This window comes from Ischnura elegans (assembly GCF_921293095.1).
Source record: "Ischnura elegans chromosome 13 unlocalized genomic scaffold, ioIscEleg1.1 SUPER_13_unloc_1, whole genome shotgun sequence".
Taxonomy (NCBI): Eukaryota; Metazoa; Arthropoda; class Insecta; order Odonata; family Coenagrionidae; genus Ischnura; species Ischnura elegans.
This window is the reverse complement of record NW_025791657.1, coordinates 18,789,997-18,807,245: the sequence shown is the minus strand read 5'-3', so window position 1 is coordinate 18,807,245 and position 17,249 is coordinate 18,789,997. Positions and strand designations below refer to the sequence as shown.

At 40.0% G+C, this 17,249-nt stretch overlaps 1 long non-coding RNA gene across 1 annotated transcript in view; it reads left to right on the top strand.

The window, feature by feature from the left end:
• Window positions 1–17,249, top strand: part of LOC124172187 — a 49,967-nt gene that overhangs the window by 2,240 nt on the left and 30,478 nt on the right. The window contains exons 1-2 of the long non-coding RNA XR_006868073.1: window positions 1–126; window positions 13,174–13,343. The exon at window positions 1–126 is cut by the window's left edge and continues 2,240 nt beyond it. This is a non-coding gene — a long non-coding RNA (uncharacterized LOC124172187). The remainder of the gene's footprint in view (window positions 127–13,173; window positions 13,344–17,249) is intronic.

Genomic DNA, 17,249 nt, shown 5'->3' with positions numbered 1-17,249 from the left:
GTACTCCGACCGAGTGTCCCTCCTGCCAGAAAACGTTCTTCTCCCACGAACGTTTTCCTGTTTCACACTTGTGCGGCAAGTCACCTTTCCGAAAACGAACCGACCCTTGGATACCAGAACCTTTCGGTGAGTACCACCTAATGCCTCCTTTACATTGCATTAACTTCCCTTCCCATTATTATTTCGCCTTTTTCACCTTCATATCGGTACATCATACTTGGTTCTCCTAAGCGACGTTGCTCTTCCATACATATCGCCGAGATTCACATGGTATACTTGAAATATTTACGATGAGCTTGCATGGGCTAACTTCATCTTCGTCGTATTCATTGCGTGTTTCCTAATAACACAGATTCTCATTTACGTCTTCGGCATAGCAATTCACGGTTTGCGACGCAATCCCACTTTAAAACCACTAACTAAATAAAACGCACACTACCTTCAACTATCTTCCATTTCAAACTTCTACAGTTAACTTCGGAGGTCTCTGCAAATACTTATACGGATTCTCTTCTTCTCCATCAACCGATCTCCACACACCACTCTTTCCATTCCTATGAATTTCAGTTACTTCCAACACTGCACCCTTTTTACATACCATTTTAACATTTTACTCATCCAAAATATGTTCTATCTACTGCTCACGGACTTTCTCGGGTAGCATCACCAACTCCTACAAATCATTCTCCCTCCTGTTGCGAGGTTATTGACGTTGCGTTAAGTCAATACCCTAGAAACATCCATATCAATCTCAGATGCATTCATTACCATTCCCACATTTTAAAAACAGTTACCGCTGTTCACAAAAAAGACATTCCAATTGCCTCCTTTTGTGTCGTGACTTCATTTTCACCCAGCCTATTCCACACCCTTTACACTATTCAATCAATTCAGTGCCTTGCATTCTTGGACCTTTATGTCATGCGTCTTTTTTTTACTTATTCACCTTTTACAAGCTCAATCATGCAAATTTCTTCCCACATGTAACATTCATTACCATTTACCAAGTATTCCATGCCCTTACAAACCAATGACATGATTACTGTTTCCATTACTGTGGCATTAATTACTATTTGAAGCGCCATTACTGTATTCTGCACTGTCTTACAACTTCACAGTTGCTCCAAACCCAATGCCTGCTTTTGAGGAGTGATGTACAGGTGACCACTATCATAGCTATTCCTCAAAACATTCATTACTGGCCGCTATACACGGTGAATGATCATGCGAATGGTGATGCTGATTGATGATTCGCACGATCATACGAGCAAAATAGATCATTTTCTAATTTCCACTGAATGATTAAGAAAATTTCGTTACGTCTCCTCAATCTTTCATTTCGGTTACTATACTAGGTATATAACAGTTTCGACATGTGAGCCGTGGGTTACCATTGGTTATTTCAGCTTGCATTTCACCGTTCACACATTACAATGTACGACTAAATTTCTGGTTACACTCATGAAGCTAGGGGCAGGAGGGGGCACTCCCCCCCCCCCAGAAGTTAAATTTACAAATCTCTTCTATGAAAACAATATTCTTTCAAGAAAATATTTTTAAAACTAATTAACAACTGTAACGGTTCCAATAAACTAATGATTTCATTCACCTCTTCCTTGCTTAAGTCTTACCTACCACTTGAACAACCGTAGTGCCCCTCCCCCACCCGCCTAGTTTTCATCCTAGGTACGCCCATGATTGCCCTACTTATTTCTGTGGACCGGAGCATTATCCAATGCCTAAATCATATTAGAATAGGTTCTATTATCCGATCATGCCTCCGCTCAACGTGGTTGGTTACACAATGCAATTTCTTTTTCATTTCCGCGTTTCCACATTTACACAATAACTCCCATTGGTTAATGCATCGTGTAACCTGCCCTTGACACTCTAAATACCTTTTCAGACAGAACATAAACACATTCCGGTAAATGTGTACATGTACGAACGCGAGAGTGATCCCAAAAATGCACCGTGTCACTCGGTCCGGATAAACTCGGACTAACCGCTGTACGACCGTTTATTAAAAATAGACTAAAACTTTTGGATAATTCAAGAGCATTGCCTTTTCTAACGAAGTTACCCATATCTTACGGACGCCTACATACTACGTAAGATCAGATCATATAAATAAAATAAGAGGGATAGATTGTAGAACAGACAGATTCAGAATGTCATTTACTCAAGATCAATAAGACATTTTAATGTCAGCGATAGCACTCATAAATAGGTAAGATGAATTGTAGTGAAGCCTACTAACCTATTTTATCCTTGCTTGCATCTTCTTCAATTTCATTATTATTTATAACAGCTTATGGTAGCATAATTTATTAGCATACGTGATATTTTTTGGACTGAGTGTGTGTGACTTTGTGTGAATGTGCTAGTCCTATTGCATGCTGGTGATGGATCATCCCCTGCAATACACCCTAGATGTGGCCGGCAGAGTATTACGTACATGTTGATGTACCCAAACAAAGATGTTACAAAATAGGCAACTCCCTATTGAGTGCCCCTCCTCTAATGACCCCCACCCCCTCCCCGGTTTCTATGATCAAGCATAGCCACTCCAGTGAGGTAACAGGAGGCTGGACTGCGCGCCCCTAGGCATGTATCTATTTAGCATTATGGGAAATCCGCCCCTGCCTGTAACCACCCATCTTGCGCAAATTCCTATAGTACAACCTATCTTATTTGGTTAGTACATTCGTTCATGTTCCCCAACGGTCCACCAAAATCATTCATCCAAACCTACATTAACTCGTACGAGTTTATGACTCTTTGCTTGAATGATTTCTGTGGAAAGGAACGGAATAATTACGGTGGGTCCGACTCCATGGTGCCTGAGAGGGGCCCGAGCCCCCCCAAAAATTTGTTATTAGGGGGAAGAAAAGATCTCAGGCTTGCCCATTTTCCTGGAGTGTCCAGTTATAGACAGTACAGTTTTCAGGGTTCTTCTGTGGTCATATGACTCTTCTTAATTGCTTAAAAAAACTTTATAACTCGATATTATTCGATTTTCCCGAGACAACACCCCCACTGCGGTCCCCCCCCCCCCCCCATAATTTTCCATTATTCGGCAAAACTGAACATGTACATTGTCTGAACCAAATGAGAACAGGTTCTATTTTCTGTGCATGCATTCGCACAAGTTGTTTGATAACACGCAGTCGCGGATGTAGAAAATACTCATGTAGGGGGGGGCGCAAAAGACGTATTAAGTTACCTTTACTTTTATCCCAATAAAAAATAATCAGGTCACATGCAGAGTTCTCAAAAATGTTGTTCAACTTTATTACACACGTATGCCATCTTATGATGAAATAAAATATTATTGCTGTTCTGCAATGTTTAGCAATACGGGCAGGACCGCAAGGAGGGGGGGCGCCCCCCCCCCCCCCATTGTATCCGCCATTTGTTACACGTTGCATTCTGCCGTTTATTCCCGCGTTCATACATTTAGACAATAACCCGCACGTGTTAATGTACCGATTAAACAGGCCTTGAAGGTGGCTCAGGCTTGCTTCTTGGCGTTCATACACGGTACATAAACACGTACTAGTTACTTCCTGTTTACAGTATTCATTTCTGTTGACTGCAACGGATCATGTACGGATTCCTGAACCAAATTAGATTACGTTCTATTTTCCGTCAATAAGTTTGCAGAAATTTTGTGGTTACACTATGCATTTTCCTGTTCATTCCCATGTTACCACATTTACACATCAACTCGCATGCATCGTGTAAATAGGCCTTCACACTCTTACTGTGAGTGAAACCAGTAGAATGGTAAGAGCTAGAAGGCGTTTTAAAATACCAAATTTCCGAACTACGGTGTTCCAAATGTCCACTTTAAACTCTGCTATAAGATTTTGGAATGAAATACCGGATGATATTGTTAATTGTAAAACTGTTAATCAATTCAAAATGAAAATGTTTGTTTATTTACTCGAAAAATATGATTGTAATTAAAATACTGTAATATATTTGTCATTAATACTGTTAAATTGTATTTTCACTTTCTCTATGTTGTTCACTGCTGAGACTTAACTGTAATATTTGGTATGTTCCATAGGACAAGGTCCTAGAACAATAAATGTATAATTATTATTATTATTATTACTCGTGGGTACTTGTTCACAGAGGCGGATCTAGGGGGGGGGGCACGTGCCCCTAAAAAATAATGGAACATTTTTAAAATGGTCCCATTATCAGTGCGCTCGTTTTGTATAACTAGGTATCCTTGTGCCCCCCAGAACAAAATCCTGGAAACGGCATGGTTGTGCCCCCCCCCCCCCCCTCAGAAAGAAATCCTGGATCCGCCCCTGCTTGTTCATGCATCCTGTAAACAGGCCTTCACACTGTGTGCCATCTTAACTGTATTCCTTCCTATCAATCCACCTGGACCGTCTTTTGCATCTCCAGGAAAATTACTCCAGGGCCTTGGAAACATTTTTATGGCTGACTCTAAGTGACACCGTAAGGTTTTACGGCGCTTCCAACCCATTCATTGCGTCCACTTCCTCCCAAAGCAAATTTCCGCCGGATCAGCTGATCGTCTTCCCCTGAAGATCGCCTGAGGATCTTGGGAAAATTTCCGACCGCTACTACGAAGCACCTATCCCTACCTCAACAAAACAGAAATTCTCACTAATCCTATGTTTTCCCCTATTCGAAAGATTTCGCTGGATAAGTTTCGGTAGGGAAAAGACATGCAGTTCCACCTGCACCACAGCTTTGAAGTAAATTAATAGTCTATTCTCGAGCCATTACGGCGTTCCCCTACATTCCGCAAGCTCTCTCGTTGTCACGGCGCATGTCTACATCCTCTTAACCATTTTAATCATTCCCGAAAAAGCACTCGTTTACAATGTATACGTTTAGAATTTACTAAATAATAATTGCACGGCATGATAGAGAGCTTTTCGGTGTATAAACTTCACTGTGCAATAATCGCTCCTTTCGTTTACCTAATTTCAACTTCGTTTGCGAATAAACCCTCGTCTCAATAGTGGAACACTTGTCAACACCAACGTTTCATATCTCACAAGTACCTTCCCTGGAAGATAAGATTTATGATTACCTTCGCATGCTCAACAAATATGCATCTGTCAATTGTAATGATGCAAACACCTGCGGTAATTTTCCACACTACAATCTTTCATTACCTGCCTTCGGCGATCACGACGAAGTCACGAGACAGCTCTTCAAAATGACGTGTAAACTTTGAAACCAATAGTGGAAAATTGTTACGACTGCTTCTTTTATAGATGCTCAACAATTTCCCTACAGCAAACTCATCAACGATCAAACTCGCTGCTGACAATGATTGCAGAAATAAATAAAGAGTGATAAAGGCCTTTTCGTGACTATACTTCCACGTTCCTCCGTGTGACAGTGGATTAAACATAGTTTACATATGACACCAGTCCTTCCCTCGGAATATAAAACGCTACATTTTGTCCATTGTTAAGAGGCTTGCATATTTTTTTATCAAACGTTAGAACGAATACAGGCTTACCAATACAGCCAACTCTCTCCGTGAGCGGAAATGTTTGCTGCTTTCCCGGCCAACGCACTGAGTGTCTAAATCCGTATTCGCGTTCCATTACTCCGGGAAAAGTACTTGTGTACGATAATAGTTTACATAATAATAATTTCATGGCCTGATACAGCGCTTTTCGGTACATGTAGTACTGCGTAATAATAGCTTCTTTCGTTTACCAACGCTTAGCTTCGTTCGCAATAACATCTGTACGAATAAAACCCACGTCTCCCTACGGGAACACTAGCAACGATGATCACAGCCCTCTTCCCCTTGTTGAGGTATGTTCCTGATTCGGAACATTATCTGCTGCGCAGTTACGGGGAGAACGCGTCCCCCATGGCCGTTGGAAGTAGGCGAGGGGTACGGGGAGGGAAATCAGCTGATCAGGCAAGCAAGCACGAATTTGATTCTGGGGGGGCCGCAAAGGATGTGCTCGGGTGCTGATGCTTCCTTCTTCATTCCCATGCATTGGGATACCTAACTTTTCTATATCTACATCTAAATTATACCCTGCGAGCCACCTCTAGGGTGTTTGGCAGGGGGTGACAAATCACCAACATGCAGCGTGCAAGAGGACCGCCACATGCACACCGCACGGCCATAGAAATATTACGCATACCAGCAAAATATGCATGCTGATTCATAAAAAAATGGTCAGTAATTCCTAGAGCAAATACAGGCAAGGTTAGAACTGTGGAAAAAATGCAATGAGTGATCCTAGCGAGCGACGCCATGTACCCTATCAATTAAGACAACGTTGCTATCCTCAATGGTACGAGGTACACTTTTCCTTTGCCAAGCTATTTATATTCGGTTCACGTACCAGTGAAATATAAATTCCGATGGCGTAACTGGCAGCAGACAAATATTAATGATACCGCATATATCAAACAATGCACTGATTGACATAAGATTCCGTTCGAATTTCGACTTACCGTGGTTCATGTAGTTTCCCGAGGGTATAACATTTCGGAGGGGAGGTTCCCCAAAAGGACATCATTTTACCTTCAATCCAATCAACTTTAATCGTATTAATTCTCTTTTATTATTTATCACAATTCTAGATCAATCTTCTCAAATAAATGATGATTAATTTCCATATACATTAATGTCTCTACTTTAGTGCATTTACTTTCCTTCACCCATAAATATACTTCTGTTGAGCTATAATTAAAGCATATTGCCAAACGACTACATTCAGATTTATGCTTCGTATCACTTATGCTTCAATGACACATTCCGATTTCTGAAAGCGAATTACGTTCTTGGTAATCAACATTTCCCCCGTAAAACTTCAGCTTAAAATCTTAGGCGTAGGCGGAGTCGTTCATCTTCTACGTTTGTTCCACTGAAAACTCGGGTTTTCGATAATATAATTTCATTAGATGAAATATTGCTCGCGTTTCCCACCGGGTGTGGTATTGCGTTACTTCTCCCAACGTTTCAACGGCTAAGACTGCGTTCGCCTTCACCGGTTTTTTCATTGTTCCACTTTTTACGGAACTTATTTATTCATTAACTCACCACCTTGGTTCCCTTATTGTTGTGTGCGAATGTAGCGATGATTTATGGCGTTCCAGGCACTGCTTAATTGCAGGCCTGGGTCTCTGTTTATGCTCTTCTCCTACAGGATAATTTTTTCCGTCAAAACTCCAGGAAAATCTAAAATTTTACACTCTTTCACTTGTTGTTACATCTCAATGCCCGGTTGTAAGACAAACAGACAAGCAGGGATGAGATTCGTTCTTTCCGTTATGCTCTTACATCAAATATCATATTCTTCTCTAATTCTCTTAATGTTCCACCTGTCATTTCCTTACAAAGATGTTATTATTTCGCGTATATAAAGCCACTGCCAACGATACATGTGATTACATCACTCGTGACTCTTAAAAAAGTGACTCGGTGCTCCTGGCATATTACAGCGACCAGTTGCGCAGCGAGGGGGGGTTTGGGGGTTAAACCCCCCCCCCTCCACTGCTCAGAGAAAGTTTTAAGTTTAATCCATTTCGCTTATTTGGATTGATATCACTGATATGATAGTGTAAGGATTAATAAAATATCCCTGTGAAAGCCGTAAAACTCACCATTTTGACCCTTTTGCCTTAAAAGTCCGCAATTAATTAATCTCGTACCAACCGCTTACCCTGGTGGGTATTCCATGACCCCCACACACCCCGGTTTTAGTTATAAGGGCCATGGTTGCACCTAAACCCCCCCCTCCCAGCCTTTATTCCTAGTTGCGCCCCTGACAGCGTCAGCTGTGCCGCTCGTGAATGAAGGGTTGGTTAACTTTGAAATTTTCGTTGCCGTGAGCCATGTGCATTATTTTTTATCAAGGTTGACATTGAAACCAGTGCGTCCAATTGCTAATGTCGATCGCCATTTTTCCTTTCTTTCCAGAGTTTCCATTTCGTGTACATTTGGAGCGATTACACACGACGATTCATTGCTACGAACCAAAACTGGTATAGCGATGGGTCTTTCGTGAACCATTCGTTCAAAATGATTGAATCACCCAGTGGTTCAAATGACTCATGATTCATTGCGCAAAATAAAATTCATCATCAAACAGCCCGACCTCCCGTTCCATGGTCGATCATCAATCATCGATCGATTCGTAAATCTCTCCAAAAATGTATCAAAGCGAAAATGTTCCTCTGTACCAAAATATAAAATCGCTATCAGCACCTTATTACAGAAGATGATTTATTTAAAATTAGCAGTTGACTATAGTTTTCATATTGTGTTCATTGGCATCAGTTTCCTCAATCTCTCGATCATAATTCCCTTAAGTCATGCGATTCATTTCAGTAAATAGGTCTTAATCCGTCTGTGATCGGTGTTGAATGGTTAAACGGTTCCTATCTTCTGATTCAAACATGTATGTCAGTCAATTCCAACTCATCAATCAAAATGATTGAACGATCGAAATGATTGAATCAGTTGATGGACTCACCAGAATGACTTGAATCATAAAGATCGAATCTTTGAAAAGAACGACTTCGCCCATCCCTAGTGGGGAATGAAACCATCTGCGCTCCAGCTGTTCGCGTGGACCACAGGTGTGTGGAAAAGGGGCTTTCCCTGCACCCGCCTGCGCCTGACTTTTGTGAGAATGTGTGTCGGACGCCGTTCCCACACTGTGCTCTGAGGGAGGGGGAGGGGTAGGCACAGGAAGTGGGGGAAACGAACCGAACCATGAAACGAACAAAAGCCGAGCGCTCCCCCTGCGAAAAAAAGCAGAATCGGGTGACGCAATCCCAGATCTGAAAAGGGGCGAGGTCTATTTTCGTCCCTTCCCTTACTCCCCAAATGCGCAGGAATACATTATTTCCTCTTCGACCTGGATGAATTCAATCCCCTTTGCAGCGCAACGGCAACGGCGGAGTTACCCACAGTTTCATATTTTATTCATTAATTAACGGGCCAAGGCCCAATTACAAAGCAAATACTATTTATAAATTGCAATAAAATATCAAAACAGAGAAATATGCCCTCTTTGAGCATAAGTTTAGTATTTAAATGGTAAATTCCGTTTCATGATGAACCGAAAATATATTTTTCCCATTTATTGAAAATCTGTGAATACAGGTCTCGTTTCTTTTTTGTTTCAAATGTACAGTTAAAGTTGTTGGTTTAGTTTTTACTAACGTGAACGGCTGAGTGTGTAGGGGCATATTTGGTAATATTGTTTAGTTTGTTTTTACCGAATGGGTGTAGATGCATGGTTCTGTTCCTCTACCAAGGATTAGAGATATCCGGGATCGTTATGCCAGTTAAGCGTTGGAATTCCGTATCTTGAAAACGTTGAGTGCTGGGAGGCATATACACACAATACCCCCCCACAATAGTCTACCTCTATCCTTCCATCGCCGCAAGGGGGACGTAGGCGGTGAATGACGCAAAAGAAGCTTGTTAGTGGGAAAGTATGGATAGTCTCAATGGCCGAAAATTCCCAAGGATTCCCCCCAACCTAAGGCCGCTCCTCCCCCACCTCTCCCAGCCTTGAAGGATCCTTGAATAGCAGAGTAAGAAAGAGGTAAAGACCCAAGGGATAATGAGGGTTGGAGTGAAGGATTGGCGAGGTTACAAGGCACAATGGTACTTCATGGATCCTGGCGTAGTATAATGAATTCTTGGAAATGAATCACTCTCTTTTTCAACCCCGTCAAGGAGCTTTTACAGTGATGGCTCGCAGTGACCATGTACCTGTGTGCATTAACATCTTCCTGGAAACAGTTCCCTTAAGAGAACTTCTTCTAGTTAACTTGAGAGAAATTTCCACAGTGATCCATGTGCCAATTGTACCATTGCAATACCTGTCACGAATATGGAAAAACTACAAATCGGTAATGCAGGACGGGCGTTCTCGATAAGATCTACAGGAGGCAGTCGCAGTCATTATGAAATTTGCGTTGCAGTAATTACAATAAAATTACCCAAGAGAGGACTGCAGAGAACTCCTCTCTTTAACTGTAACAGTTTTGGGCGGTGTTCCTCCGTGAGGGATTTCATTTATTTCTCGCAGGTTCTTTTGGGATACTGGTTGAGAGGATTTGATTTGGTGGGCGATTCTTGAGCGCTAGTGCTGTGAAGGTACCTATCGACATCCTACGTTTACCGTTGTACTATGTTACACATGATCACGAGAAAGAAATGAAGGAAATGCACATCAAAACAGAGAGATTTAAAGTTCGTAAAGTAATGGATATCTTAGGTGTCTTAAGCAAAACTATAAGTGGCGTAATAAGGCGTATTAACAGTGACGCGTCACTACTGCTAATACGACCTATATTTCTACATATTGACATTTTTGCGTTTTCTAAATCTTCCCTTGCATTACTTTGCTTTAGTAATTGGCAATTCCTGCATTTGCAGGAATGTGAGTCCCTTGACGTATTTCCTTAAGAAAAATGAGAAAATTTCTTGTGAATCTTTTCACTAAAAGCATTGGCATGTATTCTTAGAATTTGGCAAGATATTTTTCAAACATAAATGCATTCATCCATTACTCAGACCTCTCTCAGCCATAGCGGCAAAGTCCTTTGTAGATAACGACACTTGAGTGCTGAGGAAAAACGCACCCCGTTAATGACCATCCCAGATGGTCGTGCAATTTGGATTGTACAGGGAGGGTCGCGGGAAAGAAGGCGTCGAGGTCGGAAATTCCGATCTGGCCGCTCAGCGTAATGAGGGTCAGCCAGCAGGGTTATTCCACTAATCGTATGGCCGGGCCAAAAGTCGAAATCGACCATAACTACGGCCTCGAGACATACGTATGGCTTCGAGCGATTCTACTCTGAGCAAAAGGCCATAAGTCGGGCGGTAGCTATGGCCTAAAGGCCGTAATACTATGGCCTGCCTAGGAGGCGGTCATAAATCGGGCCATACCAAATAACATTGCCGGCAGAAGGAGTTATAGAAGAAATTTACGGAGGTTCGTCCATTATATAGCGATTGTTTCAAGAAATATATGAATATTGCGGGGGAGCATATCCACAGATTCAACGGCCATTGGATAGATATATAAAATAAAGACGCCGATTTCATCTGGAAAGAAGGAGTACACGGGATACGTGTAATCCGTTCGCATACGATGATGATATTTTCATTAAATATTTACGCGCGTCAAAAGAAGTTGATACTTTATTCGTAAGTAGATATAGTGGATGAACTAAAAGTTCGCTTGTAGTTAAAAAGTTAGAAATACTTTTTTAATGGATGCTCAGTTAAAGTGAACGGATGAACGGGCTTTTATTTGCTTTCTGTGCTACATTTGCCAGCAGATTTCTCACTTGTTTCGAAAAGCTGTAGGTAGCTTGAAATATCCGCTAATATATGTTTTATGTTTTAAGATTCTCGTAGCATTACGGTTCATGAGGGAGGATATCTAAGAAACATAGGGCAACACTTACTTTTGGCAGTAAGGCAATCTTCAGTAGGTCGATGCATAAAGGACAAATGTCGTCCACAAATCAAGGAAAGAATAAAAGTCTCATATTGATGTTTTCATTTTATACAGCTACCTAAACATAACCCTCTGATAATAAAATTAATGAAACTTAAAGTTTCAATTTCATCTTTAGATTTCGTGCATTGGCTGGATTTTAAACGGCTTTTGAGGGCAAATTATTGCAGCCATGAGACAATAGTTACACCATTGGAAGGAGAGAAAGGGGGTTAGAATTACAATAGGATGTCATGGTCTAACTCTATCCATTACATGTACAATTCACGAATATTGTAATACTGTAGGGTCCAAATTGTGTACAAATTTCTTCTGCTTCTTCTCGTCCGTGATTTGCGTTCTTCGCTTTTTTTTAAAGATCATCAGTCAGAGTTTAAAGAAAATCCAAATTTATCCTTTAATAAGAGTCCGTTTCGGTTAAGGAACATAAAATAAATTTTTTATCCACGTTGGAACAAACTTCCTTCTCAAAATATGACTACTGTTAAAAAAAGTTAACCCAACTTATAGTACCAATTATAATTCTCATACTCGCCTGCGTTAAGGGCGTTAAAACTTTTGGCCGGGCCTTACGATTTGCCTGATATTGCCCCTCGAGAGTGGAATCGGTATAGGCCATAAGAAACTTACGGCCGGCCATACCTATGGCCCCGTTTAGCAGAATAGCCCTGCAGGACTGACAAAGGTTCGAGCAGGTAAAAAATACCTCGGCCTGTCCGTAGTGCGGATGTTTGCATAAGTTAAAGCTCAGGACGGAGAACCTAAAATCCCGTCTCACTTTTTCCTTTGAATTGAAGGTCAATGGTGCATTTGCATATCTTTCAGTATTTTTATCATTTCCGTTACAAATTGCAGTATTTTGTTATTGATTTATTTACAAAAGATATCGTACAATAAGATGTCGAAAGTTTAAATGCTAATGTTTTTGAAGTATGCATTTGAATATAGCTCTGAAACCTATATATATTAGTCATCTAACCTATTTATGAGTTTATTCAAGGTTGGCAGCGGTGGCTTGGGTTGGAAAAGTTTGGGCCAAGGTAACACTATTGTGATTAATAGATTCACATTAAAAATGAAATCAACCGCAAACAGTTGTCAAGGCACGTAACAGCAATTAATAACTTAGTGCAATTGTTAGGAAACCATTTACTTTTATTTGGCAACGGTTTACCTTCCATGGCGATGTGCACCTTGTGAAATTCCTTTTATTTGCACTTCGAATAACCGTAACGTACGTTCCAACAATGGAAACGTTTCCATTGTTGGAACTTATATTCCCCTGTACATATCTCCCTTCCGCTCGTGCCTTCGAGGAAGTCCGATTGTTGCCTGAACATTTGCCAACTGTTTGGCGTTTACCATTACAAGTTATATGTATCGACATTTCATTTACTTTTCAGGTTTTTCCAGTTATCACGACTTTGACTTTACGAATCCTGAATAATTTAGTCACTGAAAACTGGAACTACAGTGGCGATGGCTATTGTAATAGCGATCATGAGGGATGATGTTGTTCTGCTGATGCATATACTCTGTACTTAATGTTGATCAAAATATTGTCAAAGCAATCTCGAAAAGTTTTCCATTACCTATCAAATGCGTTTTTACTGTGATTGCAATTGTAACCTAATATTATATTTGCCTATTCCAGTGAACAAAAACCTTGGATGGATAAATACAAGCTGTGATCGGAGGATGGGGACATGGATGTGATATTCAGGAAAATGAGATGTGCAGTGTGATGATTCCAAACGTGATACTTGGCGAAGGTAGACAGCGACTGCAGCGGGCATCGCAAAATAGAAGACACATTCAAAGAAGGTATATATAGTATTATGAGATAAACTTCCTACTGCAATTTCAGATACTATGTGGGCAGCCTTTGGTCGGCAGCAGAAGTATGGCATTAACTGTATTCAACATGTTGCCTTTTCTTATTCATTCATCGATGCAGGGAAGTAAATGACATCAGATATCTGATGTTCTCTTCGCATTTCTCTGTCTCCTGGGGTAGGGTTTTGCAGAGTTACTACTACACATCCTACTCCAAAAATTAACAAGTCCTGTTATGTATGCGACGCACGTTATATTCTTTGGTAGTTATTCATCAATCGGCTGACTCCCAAGTGTTGCACACGTTAATGAATCCATTAGTGATCCTACACTATTTTTTGTTCCAAATTCAGCACTCAGTACTACACAAGTTCAACATTACCAACACTTTGCACCTATCACAGTCAAGGGTGTAGCCAGGAATTTGTTCGGGGGTGGGGGGAGGAGAGAGGTCCAAAGCAGGGGAGGGGGAAATTCTTTTAAAAAAAAACGGGGTACTAAAATTTGGGTTTTACATTATTTTTAACACTTTTTGCATTACAAAGAACTTCAAATGTTAAAGAAATATTTTGTAAATTCATTATTTTGTTTTCTTTCATGAGGTAGTTATTTATCAATCAGTTATAGAAAAAACGACTTCGTTTCCTTCCACTAATTTATTTTGACGGTACGACATGTTTCGACCTTGAGCGGTCATTTACGAGTACCTCTCAAGTACGAGTACCTCTCAAGTACGAGTACCGCTCAAGGTCAAAACATGTCGTACCGTCAAAATAAATTAGTGGAAGAAAACTAAATCGTTTTTTCATTTGTGAACTTTAACTTCCACAAAGTTGAACATTGATAAGTTATAGAGTTTTTTATATTGTGGTGGGGGGGGTCCGGACCCCCAGAACCTCTCTTTGCTGCGCCACTGATCTCAGGGTTTCAAACTCTCCCATTGGTGAACCCAGAGAGGGGCATGAAGGGCCAGCTGCCCCCCCTCACAAACCCCCAGAAGAAAAAATCGCTAATGTCTTTACGGAAAATAATGTTTTTTCAAGCTAATAATTTTAAAAACTAATAAAGAGCAGTTACAGTTTCCTTAAATTGTTGGGTTCATTCCTCCTAATTCAACAACCATGGCTTGTCCCCCAAACCCCCCCCCCCCTAGTTTTTGATCCTGGTTACGCCCTTGATTACCGCAAAGACTACATTGCCCAAGTGTGGGCTTTGGTCGAAATTGATTTATCGAGAAAATTACGTCGACACTCAAGTACGCACTGTGCCGTATTTTTTTCCGATTAATTGGTTTCTCTTTTGTATCAGTAATTATTTCGATAAATATTACGAGCGGGCTTCCCCTGCTCTTTTCAATGCAGGTCCACAGAGGGATAGGTGCGTTTCTTATTTTAAAATGTAGAAAAAAAGGCAGGGTCTTATGTACACATTTAATTGGAATGTTCATGTACAAGTTGAGGTAAGAGGACCTCTTTAAACACAACATTTGAAGTAATTACACTATCCTCTGTTAAATGCACGTGATGACTCATACTTACGTATCTACAGGAGACTTGAAGGTGGAATCAGCCTCATTTTGATAAAAGTTATTTCACGAATGCAAGATATTGATGCAAATGAACAGATGTATCAGTTTGTGTGCCATTAACGTCAGGAATATTTACCTCTATTTTTTTAAATTAATTTAAAAACCAATTTTAGGAAACAATAGCAATATATAAGAAGTAAGATATGCCGTTGCATGTTCTCTGATAAATTGTGTGCATTTTGGTACCTCATTTGTAGAGTTTGGTTGCGTATAAGTTGAGAAAAAGGTATCTCTACAGTAGAAATAATATAGAAGATGATTGGGAGACGTGGAAGTCGGATGATTAAGAAAAATTCCCTTAAGTCTCCATTTGCAAGCCAATTGAAATCATTTCAATAAAAAATAATGACATTGATTTCACCGACTTAAATGTATTTCTTTGTACAAAAAAGTCATTCCGTGAAATATATAAGCGAGGTACACATTGTGAATGAGTTTTAACCCCAGGGCATTCGTCAAGTGTTTGCCACATATTCGCTAAAACAAATCCCGGATGTTGATTTCAGAAACAGGAATCCCGTCAGTTAACAACATTCCTACTTCTTAAATCAACATCCTAAAGGAGGTGGAAAGAATTTTTCAATTCCTAGGATTTCTCCCTAAATATTCAAATCATCCCCTAATAATAACAGATAACATTCCTCTTTGCTTTACAATGGGAGAATACCATTCTATGTGGTAATGTTATGGCAGTATGTTAATACCAATAATTGGGTGGTTTCTTTAGCCCATTGCAAGGGTGTACCCAGGGCCACAACAAGGGGGGGGGGGGGGAAACCAAGTGGTGACATTAGTTCATGAGATTATTTCCTTGAGAAAATAGATTAATTTTATTTACAAACCTTTTACTAATACATATCATTTTCCGTGTGTTTAAAAAAAATTGTTGAATGCTTTCATTTCAATTCAGTACTGATTTTGCATAAACACTTATGCAATTCTTGCTTCTAGGAGGGGATAGCTGCCCCCTCTGCCCCTCACTGTTTACGCACATGACCCATAGGCAGGTTTCCTCAATGTTTGAACACCTCATATTTTTAGTTCTTGCCGTTTATTTTTAGGCTTTCAGTAAACTTATCCATCCATGCCTTGGTACCTGCATGGTTCCGTCACCACCATCTGATGACAAACCTTACTCCTTCGTGCAGCTACCAATGGCATTGTACCCAGAGTTTGAGCATAGGCTTACCTAACGGGGGGCAGAAGGAGGCAGCTGCCCCCCTTCCCTCCTAGAATCAGAATTAAAGTTAGTACATAAAAAGATTCTTTAAATCCAAGAAAAATGGTATTTTTATAAAACATGTGATGGTAAAATAATTCTTATAGTATAGGTCAAATCGAGGTATATGATGCAAAAAAGTATTTAGCCAACGATTCATTTTATTTAAAACCTTCATCAGGTCTATGAATGAAAACATGAGAGCACAATAAAATACAATAATATACAATATTGTTACATAAATAGAGGTCACAAAAGAGTTTTTTATAAAAATATAATTTTTTAAAATACAAGAAGAGAATACGCAAAAATTTTGACAAAACTTAAGTTTTACACATATTTATTGTTGGTAGGGTCACTCCATGTCAAATCACACAGAAATTTTCAAAATGACACCCACCGACTCGGATTTTAATGAAATTTTTGTCACTAGCTACTATCACCTATTTAATGACCCAGGTAAAATATTTCCTCCTCACCCTCATAGTTTGCAAGATATGACGAGTCGAAGTTTGACATGATTGCTCAGAAGTGTTTATAGTGGAAGTCAAATTCCAGAGTGCAGGGCACAGGGTAAAAATTCACAACTCTGGAACCACATAATATATTTGAATGAAATTTTGACCCCTTATCTATCCAAGTACATAGCTTCCATAGTAATCTCTTTTATTCCTCTTGCATTGTTATGTTAGTGTGATGTCGCAACCTTTCTTTCTACTCAAACAATAACAGTCATTTATAATCTTTAGAGCTTTATTTTCTCTCCTGCATCCAAAATGGGTCTCCTACTAACAATCCGTAGCTTACTACCCCATCACCATAGCGCCCTCAACTCCAAACAGCAATATAAACACAAGCACGCATACAATCAAAAATACAATTCAAACATCAATGTATAATCAATCACGCCGAACATCATGGACACAACATTACAGTTAGCCAAAATGATGTCAATAGTTGTTATTTAACCATTTTTTAAGCTCAAAAGCATTACTTCATATTTATGCTCCAATATACTGTGAAATAAAAATGGTGGTGTTTTGACTGCCACTATGAGTATTTCAGGTTTTACTTTTTCTTGCCTCCC